Here is a 14,545-nt window from a genome sequence, read left to right as displayed (position 1 = left end):
AGTAAGAGACGATCACGTCCAATGTTAAGAAATATAAAAGCCCATAGTTCCTAAAAAAGGAGTCAGATCAAATTCAAGAGTACACCATTAGAACCGCCTTGTCTGAAACCCTTGTATAGTAAACTTTATGTCCCTTGGCTTGAACAGCAAGGGAAAAATATTGGCTTGAAAATCAAGAAAAGTGGCAGCTACTACAACATTCTGCCTAAACGGGATATTTTTTTTCTTTTTTTTTCTTTTTTCTTTTGTATCCAGAGATAGCTTGGCACTGAAACATCGTAGAGAGTTGTTCAATGGCTCATTTTAAAGGAAATTAATTGGGTTAAAAATCAATAGTAACTAAAATAAATTATTTCTAAAATAGAATAGATTTTTCCACCAAAAACTGAGTTTTTGATGTCTTTTCCCACTGCAGTCTTTCAAACAGAATCCGGGTTGCAGCGGTAGCTAGCAACCTAGTAAGAGACGATCACCTCCAATGTTAAGAAATATAAAAACCCATAGTTCTTAAAAAAAGAGTCAGATCAAAACAAAAAGTACACCATTAGAACCGCCTTGTCCGAAACCCCTGCATAGTAAAATTTCTGTCCCTTGGCTTGAACAGCAAGGGAAATATATTGGCTTGAAAATCAAGAAAAGTGGCAGCTACTACAACATTCTGCCTAAACGGGATATTTTTTTCTTTTTTTTTTTCTTTTTTTTTTCTTTTTTTGTATCCAGAGATAGCTTGGCACTGGAACATCGTGGAGGGTTGTTCAATAGCTCATTTTAAAGGATTATAATAAAGAACGACCTCTTGTACAGTAAACACCGATCTGTAGCCCGTAGTAATGAAGATCCGGGTTGCACCGTATTATAATAGAAAAAAGGAACTCTAACTTATATTAATTGGATTACATAATTACAGTAAAGAACGATCTTTCACCCATAGTAACTGATAATCAATGACGTCATAGTCTTTGGATGTAGTTAGTACATAAAGTCTGGATCATCGAATTAAAGCTGAAACTAAGTAAAGAACAATTATGCCTCCATATATTCACAGTGATCTATAAAATTTCCCATTAAATCTATAAACTGTTCCACAGTTGCCGGTTCATACCTTGGAAGCTTTTCACTAATCCGGGTTGCAGCGGTAGCTAGCAACCTAGTAAGAGACGATCACCTCCAATGTTAAGAAATATAAAACCCCCCAACTCCTAAAAAAAGAGTCAGATCAAAACAAAAAGTACACCATTAGAACCGCCTTGTCCGAATCCTTTCTTTAAGGATACAACACTGTACAACACTGTAATAGCAAATGGTATTAACATCACCTTAAATACAAAGATCAAAATAGTGTTATTAATTTTATCAAAAGTATGTAGATATAGTTATATTATATATATTAGGTTCTTTAGTTTTAACAAAAAAACTGATTGCTGAATTGAAACTAGATTAATTCCTGAAAATTTCAAATAGAATAATTTAATTTTATTTCTTTAAGGATTTCTTTAAGGATACAACACTGTACAACACTGTAATAGCAAATGGTATTAACATCACCTTAAATACAAAGATCAAAATAGTGTTATTAACTTTATCAAAGTATGTAGATATAGTTATTTTATATATATTAGGTTCTTTAGTTTTAACAAAAAAACTGATTGCTGAATTGAAACTAGATTAATTCCTGAAAATTTCAAATAGAATAATTTAATTTTATGGATGACTAAAGTTATTATGTAAACTGCAAAAATATTTTTGGTGTCTGAGCAATAATTCTAATTTTTTAATTAAAACTAGAAAAATATCAGAAAATTTAAAATTAGTTTTTATTTTTGATAGGTTTTCGATACTTGATGCGTGGTTTCAATATAAAGCAATAGTATTGTAATTTGAAACAATGACTAAATATTCAGACATTGCAAATGAGATTCTTATGAGCTTCTCTTCTCAGCTGAAAAACTTGATAACCAATAGTTGGAATCATCTACGTCAAACTCCTGTTGTTGAAGAATCACCTCTTAATTATGATGAGATTAAAGCTATTGCTGATTTTTTATTATCTAAAACAAAGTACAGGTGCCAGATAGGAATTATTTGCGGCTCTGGGTTAAGTGAACTTGGAAACTTATTAGAAAATAGAACCACCATTCATTACGAAAATATACCCCATTTCCCTGTTTCAACCGTTGTTGGGCATAAGGGCCAAATGGTAATAGGGCTGCTTAAAAATGTCCCAGTTGTGTGTATGCAAGGTAGATTTCATCCGTATGAAGGATACCCGACTTGGAAGTGCGCTTTACCGGTTCGAGTCTTGCACGTAATGGGAGTTAAGAGTTTGATCATTAGCAATGCTGCTGGTGGTTTAATGTCCAATCACAAAATTGGCGACATAATGATAATAAAAGACCATGTAAGCATGCCAGGGTTAGCTGGAAGATCTCCATTGGTTGGCCCAAATGATAACAAATTTGGCACTAGATTCCCCTCAATGCAAGGTGTGTACAATAAAAAATATCGTGAATATGCACTAAAAATTGGTAGCGAAATTGGCTTGAAAGAAAATATTCACGAAGGTGTTTATTGCATGAATGGTGGTCCAGCATATGAGACACCGTCTGAATGCCAAATGCTATTACATACATTAAATATTAATGCTGTAGGAATGTCTACTGTACCAGAAGTTGTTGTAGCTCGCCACTGTGGCATGTTTGTTTTTGCTTTCAGCCTTATTTCAAATAAATGTGTGATGGACACTGATTCTGAAAATTCACCTAATCATTCAGAAGTTATCGCAGCTTGTGAAAGTAGGAAGTCTGACTTGAAGGTTTTCGTGGAAAGAATGGTACTTCAAATAAATGACGACTTGCAATCACTGCCGTCAGAAAATGACAAAGTTTAATGGTAATCATGCAAAGGAGTTTATGTTTTGAGGATATCGAGGACTTATGCTCATTAGAGTCCCGAACAAGTCCAACAAAGATTCGAAAAGATTATAATAAAGAACGACCTCTCGCCTCTACTAAATTTTATAGGCCACTTAACTATAGTGTACGCTAGTACAGTTATATTTAAGGCCAATATCCGGGTTGCAGCGGTAGCTAGCAACCTAGTAAGAGACGATCACGTCCAATGTTAAGAAATTTAGAAACCCATAGTTCCTAAAAAAGGAGTCAGATCAAATTCAAAAGTACACCATTAGAACCGCCTTGTCCGAAACCCCTTGAAAGGAAACTTACCGCCCTTTGGCTTGAACAACAAGGGAAATATATTGGCTTGAAAATCAAGAAAAGTGGCAGCTACTACAACATTCTGCCTAAACGGGATATTTTTTTTCTCTTTTTTTCTTTTTTTCTTCTTTTCCAGAGATAGCTTGGCACTGGAACCTCGTAGATAGTTGTTCAATGGCTCATTTTAAAGGAAATTAATTGGGTTAAAAATCTATGGTAACTAAAATAAATTATTTCTAAAACAGGATAAATTTTTCCACATAAAACTGCATTTTTGATGTCTTTTCACACTGCAGTCTTTCAAACATAATCGTATACCAGCGGTAAGATTTGAACCCACGCCTCCGAAGAGACTGGTGGCTAACACCAGTGCCTTGGACCACTCGGCCAGGCTGCCTCTCATAAATAATATAAATGCGAATCTGGGTTGCACCAGTAGCTAGCAACCTAGCAAGAGACGATCAGTCCAATGCTAAGAAATATAAAAACCCAAAACTCCTAAAAATAGAGTCAGATCAAAACAAAAGTACATCATTAGAACTACCTTGTCTGAAACCCTACTAGATAAATAATGAATGTCATCATAGTTTTATATTACAGCTATGAGACGTGAATAGAAAAACACGAAATTATATTCTTGTTTCTGAAGACGTCATGAAATAATACCATTGCGCCATGACGTCATGAAATAAAATCATTACGCCATGACGTCATAATTACTATATAAAAAGCGTCAAAACTGTAAATGTTCTCATTCATAATTAGATAATGGTTAGATCAAAGCAAGCTATACGCAAGTTAAAAAAACAGTACTACACAAACAACAGAGATAGTATCTTGAAAAGAGAAAAGCAAAGGTATTCAACCGACCAGGCGTATCGAGATACGAAAATTGATAGTGACAAACAGCGTTATTATAATAATGTAGTTTATAGACAGGCGAAAATTGAAACAGCCAAACAAAAGATCAAGGAACGGTATGATAATGATGAAGATTACAGAGAAGCAACAATTGAGCAGGCTAGACAAAAGAGCAAGGAACGGTATGATAATGTTACATAAAGGCTCGATCATCGAATTTAAGCTGAAACTAAGTAAAGGACAATTATGCCTCCATATATTCACAGTGATGTATACGATTTCCCATTACATCTGTAAACTGTTCCACAGTTGGCGGTCCTATCCGGGTTGCAGCGGTAGCTAGCAACCTAGTAAGAGACGATCACCTCCAATGTTAAGAAATATAAAACCCCCCGACTCCTAAAAAGAGAGTCAGATCAAAACAAAAAGTACACCATTAGAACCGCCTTGTCCGAATCCTCTATAAAGGAAACTTACCGCCCTTTGGCTTGAATAACAAAGAAAATATATTGGCTTGAAAATCAAGAAAATAGACTTTTACCACGTTATTCTCCACAAACGGGATATTTTTTTCTTTCTGCTTTTTTTTCATCCTCAGCTAGCTGGGCACTGGAAAATCATAGAGAGCTGTATAATAGCTCATTTTAAAGGGAATTGCAACATCTAGTGCCTTTTGTAATTAAAAATAAAATACTTTTTAAAGAAGAATCAATTTTGTCAAAAAAATTGCATTTTTGATGTATTTTCATAGTGCAGTCTTTTCAAAGATATTTGAATTTTGAAGCAATCAAACAGTTCATGGTAATAAACTCTATAGTAATAATAGCTACTTGTCTCAATAGTAACCGAAACTCCTGGAACCAAAATTTTCTGTTTTGGCTTAATCGCTAAAATTATTATGTAAACTGCAAAAATATTTATGATGCCTACTCAGTAATAGTAAGTTCTTAATTTAAACAACAAAAATATATGAAAATTTTATAATTAGTTTTACTTTTTGTTTCCTGGAAGAAAATTTTTTTTCATCTCAGTTCAAAGTTGTTAGTGTATTCTGGAACCAAACTTTTTTTGGTTTGTAACCCGTAAAGTACGTATCTCCATATTATTGTGTTATAATTGCAATTATTTTAGTTTTCAGTCCAGAATCGCTAAACTTATTATGTAAAATGCAAAAATATTTATGGTGTCTAACCAATAATACTAATTTTGTAATTCATTATAATAAAGATCGAACTCTTCCCTATACTAACTTGCATACGCAACTTCACTATAGTTAAGATTACAGTATTTATATTATACATCATTATAAATTATAAAAGGTTGAAATGTTCGAAGATTATAGAGTTAAAAATTTTCCCACACCGGGAATCGAACCCGAGCCTGTTAAGTGAAAGTTAACTTTCCTAGCCACTAGACCATATGGAACCATAAAGAAGTATGATTTAAGAGTCATATGCATATTATTATTTCACCATACCAATTATAATAAGGCCAAAATCCGGGTTGCAGCGGTAGCTAGCAACCTAGTAAGAGACGATCACGTCCAATGTTAAGAAATATAAAAACTCATAGTTCCTAACAGAGGAGTCAGATCAAAACAAAAAGTACACCATTAGAACCGTCTTGTCTGAAACCCCTGTATAGGAAACTTTTTGTCCCTTGGCTTGAACAGCAAGGGAAATATATTGGCTTGAAAATCAAGAAAAGTGGCAGCTACTACAACATTCTGCCTAAACGGGATATTTTTTTCTTTTTTTCTCTTTTCTTTCTTTTCCACACATAGCTTGGAACTGGAACATCGTAGAGGGTTGTTCAATAGCTCATTTTAAAGGAAATTAATTGGGTTAAAAATCTATAGTAACTAAAATAAATTATTTCTAAAAGAGAATAAATTTTTCCACCAAAAACTGCATTTTTGATGTCTTTTCACACTGCAGTCTTTCAAACATAATCGTATACCAGCGATAAGATTTTAACCCACGCCTCCGAAGAGACTGGTGGCTAACACCAGTGCCTTGGACCACTCGGCCAGGCTGCCTCTTATAATTTGGGCTGCAGCAGTAGCTAGCAACCTAGTAAGAGACGATCAGTCACATGCTAAGAAATATAAAAACCCAAAACTCCCAAAAATAGAGTCAGATCAAAACAAAAGTACATCATTAGAACTACCTTGTCTGAAACCCTACTAGATAAATAATGAATGTCGTCATAGCTTTATATTAGAGCTATGACGTGAATAGAAAAACACGAAATTATGTTGTGGTTTCTGAAGACTTCATGAAATAACATCATTGCGCCATGACGTCATCATGAAATAAAATCATTACGCCGTGACGTCATAATTACTACTTAAGAACTACAAAGATGAAAATGGTCTCATTCGTTAATTATATAATGGTTAGAACAAAGCAAGCTACAGGCAAGTTAAAAAAACAGTACTACACAGACAACAGAGATAGTATCTGGAACAAAGAAAAGCAAAGGTATTCAACCAACCAGGTGTATCGAGAAGTAAAAATTGAAAGAGCAAAACAAAACAGCAAGATGTGTTATCAAAATGATGAAGATTATAGACATGCAAAACTTGAGACAGCCAAACAAAAGTTCAAGGAGAGTTATCACAATGATGAAGATTACCGCATCAAATATAAGAAAAACCAAAAGCAAAGGTATTCAACCGTCCAGGTGTATCGAGAAGTAAAAATTGAGACAGCCAAACAAAAGATCAAGGAGCGTTATCAAAATGATAAACTTTATAGAGAAGCAACAATTGAGCAGGCTTGACAAAAGAGCAAGGAACGGTATGATAATGATGAAGATTACCGAAACAAACATAAGAAAAAAGTTGCTACCAGAATAATGGGTAGATACTGGGGTGACAAAAGCTATAATGAAAAAATTAAATTCTCTGCGAGGTTGTACCGAAGAACGCATAAGGACAAAGGGAAAAATTATATTCAGAAATACAAGAAGATGGCAAAAATGCAGGCTGATCTTCGTAAATTGAGAAACATTTTACGCATATTTTACCAGGATCACGAAAAGTATTCAAAATTACAGATTAAAATTCTCTTTGAAAGAGCTGATGCTGTTGAAAAGTCGGCTAGAAATGCTTTGGCAAAGCTTCATAGTAATATCCAAAAGAAATGTTGTCAGTTTAATGAAAAGCTTCCAAGGTATGGACTGGCAACTGCGGAACAGTTTTTACAGTAAAGAACGATCTCTCTCCCATAGTAACTGATATGTTACATTAAAAAACGATCATTGGAATAAAAAGTTATTGCATGCATTGGACTTAGTTAGCTACTTGATCGTTTGAGGTTCGTCTCTTACTATGTCTCTTAATGGTGTACCTAGTAAGAGACGGTCACGTCCAATGTTAAGAAATATAAAAACCCATAGTTCCTAAAAAAGGAGTCAGATCAAAACAAAAAGTACACCATTAGAACCGCCTTGTCCGAAACCCCTGTATCGTAAACTTTCTGTCCCTTTGCTTGAACAGCAAGGGAAATATATTGGCTTGAAAATCAAGAAAAGTGGCAGCTACTACAACATTCTGCCTAAACGGGATATCCGGGTTGCAGCGGTAGCTAGCAACCTAGTAAGAGACGATCACCTCCAATGTCAAGAAATATAAAACCCCCCAACTCCTAAAAAAAGTCAGATCAAAACAAAAAGTAAACCATTAGAACCGCCTTGTCCAAATCCTCTATAAAGGAAACTTACCGCCCTTTGGCTTGAATAACAAAGAAAATATATTGGCTTGAAAATCAAGAAAATAGACTTTTACCACGTTATTCTCCACAAACGGGATATTTTTTTCTTTCCGCTTTTTTTTCCTGCTCAGCTAGCTGGGCACTGGAAAATTATAGAGAGTTGTATAATAGTTCATTTTAAAGGCAATTGCAACATCTAGTCACTTTTGTAATTAAAAATAAAATACTTTTTAAAGTAGAATCAATTTTGTCAAAAAAATTGCATTTTTGATGTATTTTCACACTGCAGTCTTTTCAAAGATATTTGAATTTTGAAGCAATAAAACAGTTCATGGTAATGAACTCTATAGTAATAATAGCTACTTGTCTCAATAGTAACCGAAACTCCTGGAACCAAAATTTTCTTTTTTGGCTTAATCGCTAAAATTATTATGTAAACTGCAAAAATATTTATGATGCCTAATCAGTAATAGTAATTTTTTAATTTAAACAACAAAAGTACATGAAAATTCTAAAATTAGTTTTGCTTTTTGTCTCCTGGAAGAAAATTTTTTTTCATCTCAGTTCAAATTTATTATTGTATCCTGGAACCAAACTTTTTTTGGTTTGTAACCCGTAAAGTACATATCTCCATATTATTGTCACATAATTGCAATTATTTTAGTTTTCAGTCCAGAATCGCTAAACTTATTTTGTAAACTGCAAAAATATTTATGGTGTCTAACCAATAATAATAATTTTGTAATTCAAACAAGATAAATACCTGAAAATTTTAAAATTAGTTTTGTTTTATGCTAGGTTTTAGATACTCGACACGGGATTTTGTGTACTTAATTAATTTTAAACCTTGAAAAAATTTTGGCAGAATGTTGTAGTAGCTGCCACTTTTCTTGATTTTCAAGCCAATATATTTCACTTGCTGTTCAAGCCAAGGGACAGAAAGTTTACTATACAGGGGTTTCGGACAAGGTGGTTCTAATGGTGTACTTTTGAATTTGATCTGACTCCTTTTTTAGGAACTATGGGTTTTTATATTTCTTAACATTGGACGTAATCGTCTCTTACTAGGTTGCTAGCTACCGCTGCAACCCGGAACATGGGTTACAGTTCGTTCCTTATTGTAAATGGAAAAGAAAAAAAGAAAAAAAAATATCCCGTTTAGGCAGAATGTTGTAGTAGCTGCCACTTTTCTTGATTTTCAAGCCAATATATTTCCCTAGCTGTTCAAGCCAAGGGACAGAAAGTTTCCTATACAGGGGTTTGGGACAAGGCGGTTCTAATGGTGTACTTTTGAATTTGATCTGACTCCTTTGTTAGGAACTATTGGTTTTTATATTTCTTAACATTGGACGTGATCGTCTCTTACTAGGTTGCTAGCTACCGCTGCAACCCGGATTAGATCTGACTCTTTTCTCAGGAGTTAGCGGTTTTTATATTTCTTAACATTAGACGTGATCGTCTCTTACTAGGTTGCTAGCTACCGCTGCAACCCAGACTATGGACTAAAGTTCGTTCTTTAATGTAAAAATTCGATGATCGAGCCTTTATGTAACCCGGATTAAAAAATTATTATCATATCTTATATGTAACTTTTATTTTATAAGTGTTCGATAGTCTAATGGAAAGTATACCCACTTGTTACCTAGGAGAAGGGGGTTCGATTCCCCCTCGGGGAAAACCTTTAATATTTTGAATTGAAAGCACTATCTTTTCAATTTAAAATTTTAAAAAGAAACTTGTTTATTTACATTCTAGCTAAAATAATGAACATAATATGAATGAACCATAGTGTTCAGTTTCTTTGAACTTGAGTTCATTTTTTAACTATAAATGCAAACAGGAAAAAGCCTACGGCTTTTTCTTCTTTTAAATAGTAAGAGACGAAACTCAAACTATCAAGTAGCTAACTAAGTCCAATGTATGGAATGGTTTGTTATTTCAGTGATCGTCTTTTAATGTAAAAATATAAATACTGTAGTCTTAACTGTAGTGAAGTTGCGTATGCAAGTTAGTATAGGGAAGAGTTTGATCTTTATTGCATAATTTCCTTTAAAATGAGCTATTGAACAACCCTCTACGATGTTCCAGTGCCAAGCTATCTGTGGAAAAGAAAAAAGAAAAAAAGAAAGAATAAAATATCCCGTTTAGGCAGAATGTTGTAGTAGCTGCCACTTTTCTTGATTTTCAAGCCAATATATTTCCCTTGCTGTTCAAGCCAAGCGACAGAAAGTTTCCTATACAGGGGTTTCGAACAAGGCGGTTCCAATGGTGTACTTTATGTTTTGATCTGACTCCTTTGGTAGAAACTATGGGTTTTTATATTTCTTAACATTGGACGTGATCGTCTCTTACTAGGTTGCTAGCTACCGCTGCAACCCGGATATTTAAATGATCGTTCTTTAATGTAACAGCAACCCGGATCAATTAACATGGGTTAAGGGTCGTTCTTTACTATAACCAAGGAGCTCTAAGTTTCCTACATATGGGTTTCGGACAGGGCAGTTTCGATAGTTTACTTTGTGTTTCGATCTAACTCTCTTTTTTAGGAGTTATTGTTTATTCTACTTCCTTAGTATGGGAATTGACCGTCTCTTACCAGTTGCTAGCTACCGCTGCAACCCGGATCTTTACTCTAATTTAGAGTTCGTCCTTTACTATATTTAAAGGTAGAACTCTTTCTAATTGATTACAAAAAGGAAAAAGCCTACGGCTTTTTCTTCTTTGAAATAGTAAGAGACTAGCCTCAAACAATCAAGTAGCTAACTAAATCAAATGTATGTATTGGGTTTTTATTCCAATGACCGTCTTTTAGTGGAAAATTTTAATATATTGACCTTAAATATGATAACTGTACTAGCCTATACTATAGTTAAGTGACCTATAAAATTTAGTAGAGGAAAGAGGTCGTTCTTTATTATAATTCTTTATTATAATTTTATTGTAAATCTTAATGTAATAAAAATAATTTATTTTAATTACAAGAAGTTTTTAACCCCATTAATTTTGCTTTAAAATGAGCCATTGAACAACTCTCCACGATGTTCCAGTGCCAAACTATCTGTTGAATTACTAACATATACTATAATTAAGTGGCGTATAAAATTTAGTATAGGCAAGAGGTCGTTCTTTATTATTTCATGTAAAACTAGCAAAACATTTTTTAAGTCTGATGAAGATTTAACTAATGTGTCAAAAATAAGGTTGCAAGTCGACGATTTTGTTTTGACCTTATTATAATTGGTATGGTGAAATAATAGTATGCATATGGCTCTTAAATCATACTTCTTTAAGGTCCCATATGGTCTAGTGGCTAGGATAGTTAACTTTCACTTAACAGGCCCGGGTTCGATTCCCGGTGTGGGAAAATTTTTAACTCTATAATCTTCGAACATTTGAACCTTTTATAATTTATAATGATGTATAATACAAACACTGTAATCTTAACTATAGTAAAGTTGCCTATGCAAGTTAGTATAGGGAAGAGTTAGATCTTTATTATACTCGTTTTCGCCATAATTGAAAAACATTGCTTTTCCTTCGCTGTTGATAGGTATGCTTGTATATATATTTTTATTGCTGCTACATAAACCGCAATTGCTCCTTCCAAAATTAATATACGAATTTTCTAAGAAGTACGCCTCCGTATATTCGCTGTGTTGTCGAACATTTTCCATTGCATCTATAAACTGTTCTGCAGTTGCCAATCCATACCTTGGAAGCTTTTCATTAAACTGACAACATTTCTTTTGGATATTACTATTAAGCTTTGCCAAGGAATTTCTAGCCGACTTTTCAACAGCATCCGCTCTTTCAAAGAGAATTTTAATCTGTAATTTTGAATACTTTTTGTGATCCCGATAAAAAATGCGTAAATGTTTCTCAATTTACAAAGATCAGCCTGCATTTTTGCCATCTTCTTGTATTTCTGAATGTAATATTTCCCTTTGTCCTTATGCGTTCTTCGGTACAACCTCGCAGAGAATTTAATTTTTTCATTATAGATTTTGTCACCCCAGTAACGCTTCTTGATCTTTTGTTTGGCTGTCTCAATTTTTGCATGTCTATAATCTTCATCATTGTAATAACACATCTTGCTGTTTTGTTTTGCTCTCTCAATTATTACTTCTCGATACGCCTGGTCGGTTGAATACCTTTGTTTTGCTCTCTCAATTATTACTTCTCTATACGCCTGGTCGGTTGAATACCTTTGTTTTGCTCTCTCAATTTTTACTTCTCGATGCGCCTGGTCGGTTGAATACCTTTGCTTTTCTCTTTTCAAGATACTATCTCTGTTGTTTGTGTAGTACTGTTTTTTCAAATTGCGTATAGCTTGCTTCGATCTAACCATTATTCTAATCAAGAATGAGAGAATTTACATCTGTGTCGTTCTTAAGTAGTAATTATGACGTCACGGCGTAATGATTTTATTGACGTCAAGGCGCAATGATATTATTTCATGACGTCATCAGAAACAACAATATAATTTCGTGTTTTTCTATTCACGTCATAGGTTTAATATAAAGCTACGACATTCATTATTTATCTAGTAGGGTTTCAGACAAGGTAGTTCTAATGATGTACTTTTCTTTTGATCTTACTCTATTTTTAGGAGTTTTGTTATATTTCTTAGCATGGGACTGATCGTCTCTTACTAGGTTGCTAGCTACTGCTGCAACCCAAATTCATATATATATTTATTTATGAGAGGCAGCCTGGCCGAGTGGTCCAAGACACTGGTGTTAGCCACCAGTCTCTTCGGAGGCGTGGGTTCAAATCTTACCGCTGGTATACGATTATGTTTGAAAGACTGCAGTGTGAAAAGACATCAAAAATGCAGTTTTTGGTGGAAAAATTTATTCTCTTTTAGAAATAATTTATTTGTTACTATAGATTTTTAACCCAATTAATTTCCTTTAAAATGAGCTATTGAACAACCCTCTACGATGTTCCAGTGCCAAGCTATCTGTGGAAAAGAAAAAAAAGAAAAGAGAAAAAATATCCCGTTTGGGGAGAATAACGTGGTTAAAATCAATTTTCTTGATTTTCAAGCCAATATATTTCCCTTGCTGTTCAAGCCAAGGGACAGAAAGTTTCCTATACAGGGGTTTCGGACAAGGCGGTTCTAATGGTGTACTTTTTGTTTTGATCTGACTCCTTTGTTAGGAACTATGGGTTTTTATATTTCTTAACATTGGACGTGATCGTCTCTTACTAGGTTGCTAGCTATTGCTGCAACCCGGAAAAAAAACACATTGTGCCCATATTGTTCTTTACTCAGGCAGTGCTAGCGCGCTGCCTATGATAATAAACTGATTACACACAGGAAAAAGCCAACGGCTTTTTCTTCTTTTAAATAGTAAGAGACGAGTCTCAAATAATCAAGTAGCTAGCTAATTCCAAAGGTATTCAATTTTTGTTATTCCAATGATCGTTTTTTATTGTAACTAGGTTTCAGCCATCTCTACAGCCATGAAACTATTGGAAATTACATAATCCCTATTTATGTTTTAGTTAACATGGGCAAGGTGTCGTTCTTTATTGTACTATTGAACAACCCTCTACGATGTTCCAGTGCCAAGCTATCTCTGGATACAAAAAAAGAAAAAAAAAAAAAAGAAAAAAATATCCCGTTTAGGCAGAATGTTGTAGTAGCTGCCACTTTTCTTGATTTTCAAGCCAATATATTTCCCTTGCTGTTCAAGCCAAGGGACAGAAATTTTACTATGCAGGGGTTTCGGACAAGGCGGTTCTAATGGTGTACTTTTTGTTTTGATCTGACTCTTTTTTTAAGAACTATGGGTTTTTATATTTCTTAACATTGGACGTGATCGTCTCTTACTAGGTTGCTAGCTACCGCTGCAACCCGGATATGGACTAAGGTTCGTTCTTTCATGTAAAACTAGCAAAACATTTTTTAAGCCTGATGAAGATTTAACTAATGTGTCAAAAGTAAGGTTGCAAGTCGACGATTTTGTTTTGGCCTTATTATAATTGGTATGGTGAAATAATAATACGCATATGGCTCTTAAATCATACTTCTTTGTCGTTCAATATGGTCTAGTGGCTAGGATAAATAACTTTCACTTAACAGGCTCGGGTTCGATTCCCGGGGTGGGAAAATTTTTAATTCTATAATCTTCGAACATTTGAACCTTTTATAATTTATAATGATGCATAATATAAATACTGTAATCTTAACTATAGTGAAGTTGCGTATGCAAGTTAGTATAGGGAAGAGTTCGATCTTTATTATAAAATAGTAAGAGACGAACCTCAAAGAATCAAGTAGCTAACTAAGTCCAATATAAGCAATTGTTTGTTCTTCTAATGATCATCTTTTAATTTGGCGTTTCTTACTAGGTTACTAGCTACCACTTAAACCCGGATTATGTAATAGGTTGCTAGCTACCGCTGCAACCTAGATATTCTTATTTCTTCTACTATGGGCTAAGGTTCGTTCTTTCATGTAAAACTAGCAAAACATGTTTTAAGCCTGATGAAGATTTAACTAATGTGTCAAAAGTAAGGTTGCAATTCAACGATTTGGTTTTGGCCTTATTATAATTGGTATGGTGAAATAATAATATGCATATGGCTCTTAAATCATACTTCTTTGTGGTTCCATATGGTCTAGTGGCTAGGATAGTTAACTTTCACTTAACAGGCTCGGGTTCGATTCCCGATGTGGGAAAATTTTTAACTCTATAATCTTCGAACATTTGAACCTTTTATAATTTATAATGATGTATAATA

At 34.0% G+C, this 14,545-nt stretch overlaps 1 protein-coding gene, 1 non-coding gene and 1 pseudogene across 3 annotated transcripts in view; all 3 read left to right on the top strand.

Moving 5' to 3' along the window:
- LOC148950926 (calcium release-activated calcium channel protein 1-like) overlaps positions 1-14,545 on the top strand; it is a 154,610-nt gene that overhangs the window by 50,443 nt on the left and 89,622 nt on the right. The gene's annotated exons all lie outside the window — the stretch shown is intronic.
- LOC148950929 (purine nucleoside phosphorylase pseudogene) lies at positions 1,886-2,887 on the top strand (annotated as a pseudogene).
- Positions 11,085-11,156, top strand: TRNAE-UUC (transfer RNA glutamic acid (anticodon UUC)). The gene has a single exon. It is a non-coding gene; the product is annotated as a tRNA-Glu (tRNA).

This window comes from Artemia sp. Qi Xiang Cuo, chromosome 6, assembly GCF_049724085.1.
Source record: "Artemia sp. Qi Xiang Cuo chromosome 6, ASM4972408v1, whole genome shotgun sequence".
NCBI lineage: Eukaryota > Metazoa > Arthropoda > Branchiopoda > Anostraca > Artemiidae > Artemia > Artemia sp. Qi Xiang Cuo.
Note: the sequence above shows the minus strand (reverse complement) of the source record. Positions and strands in the feature narration are given on the sequence as shown.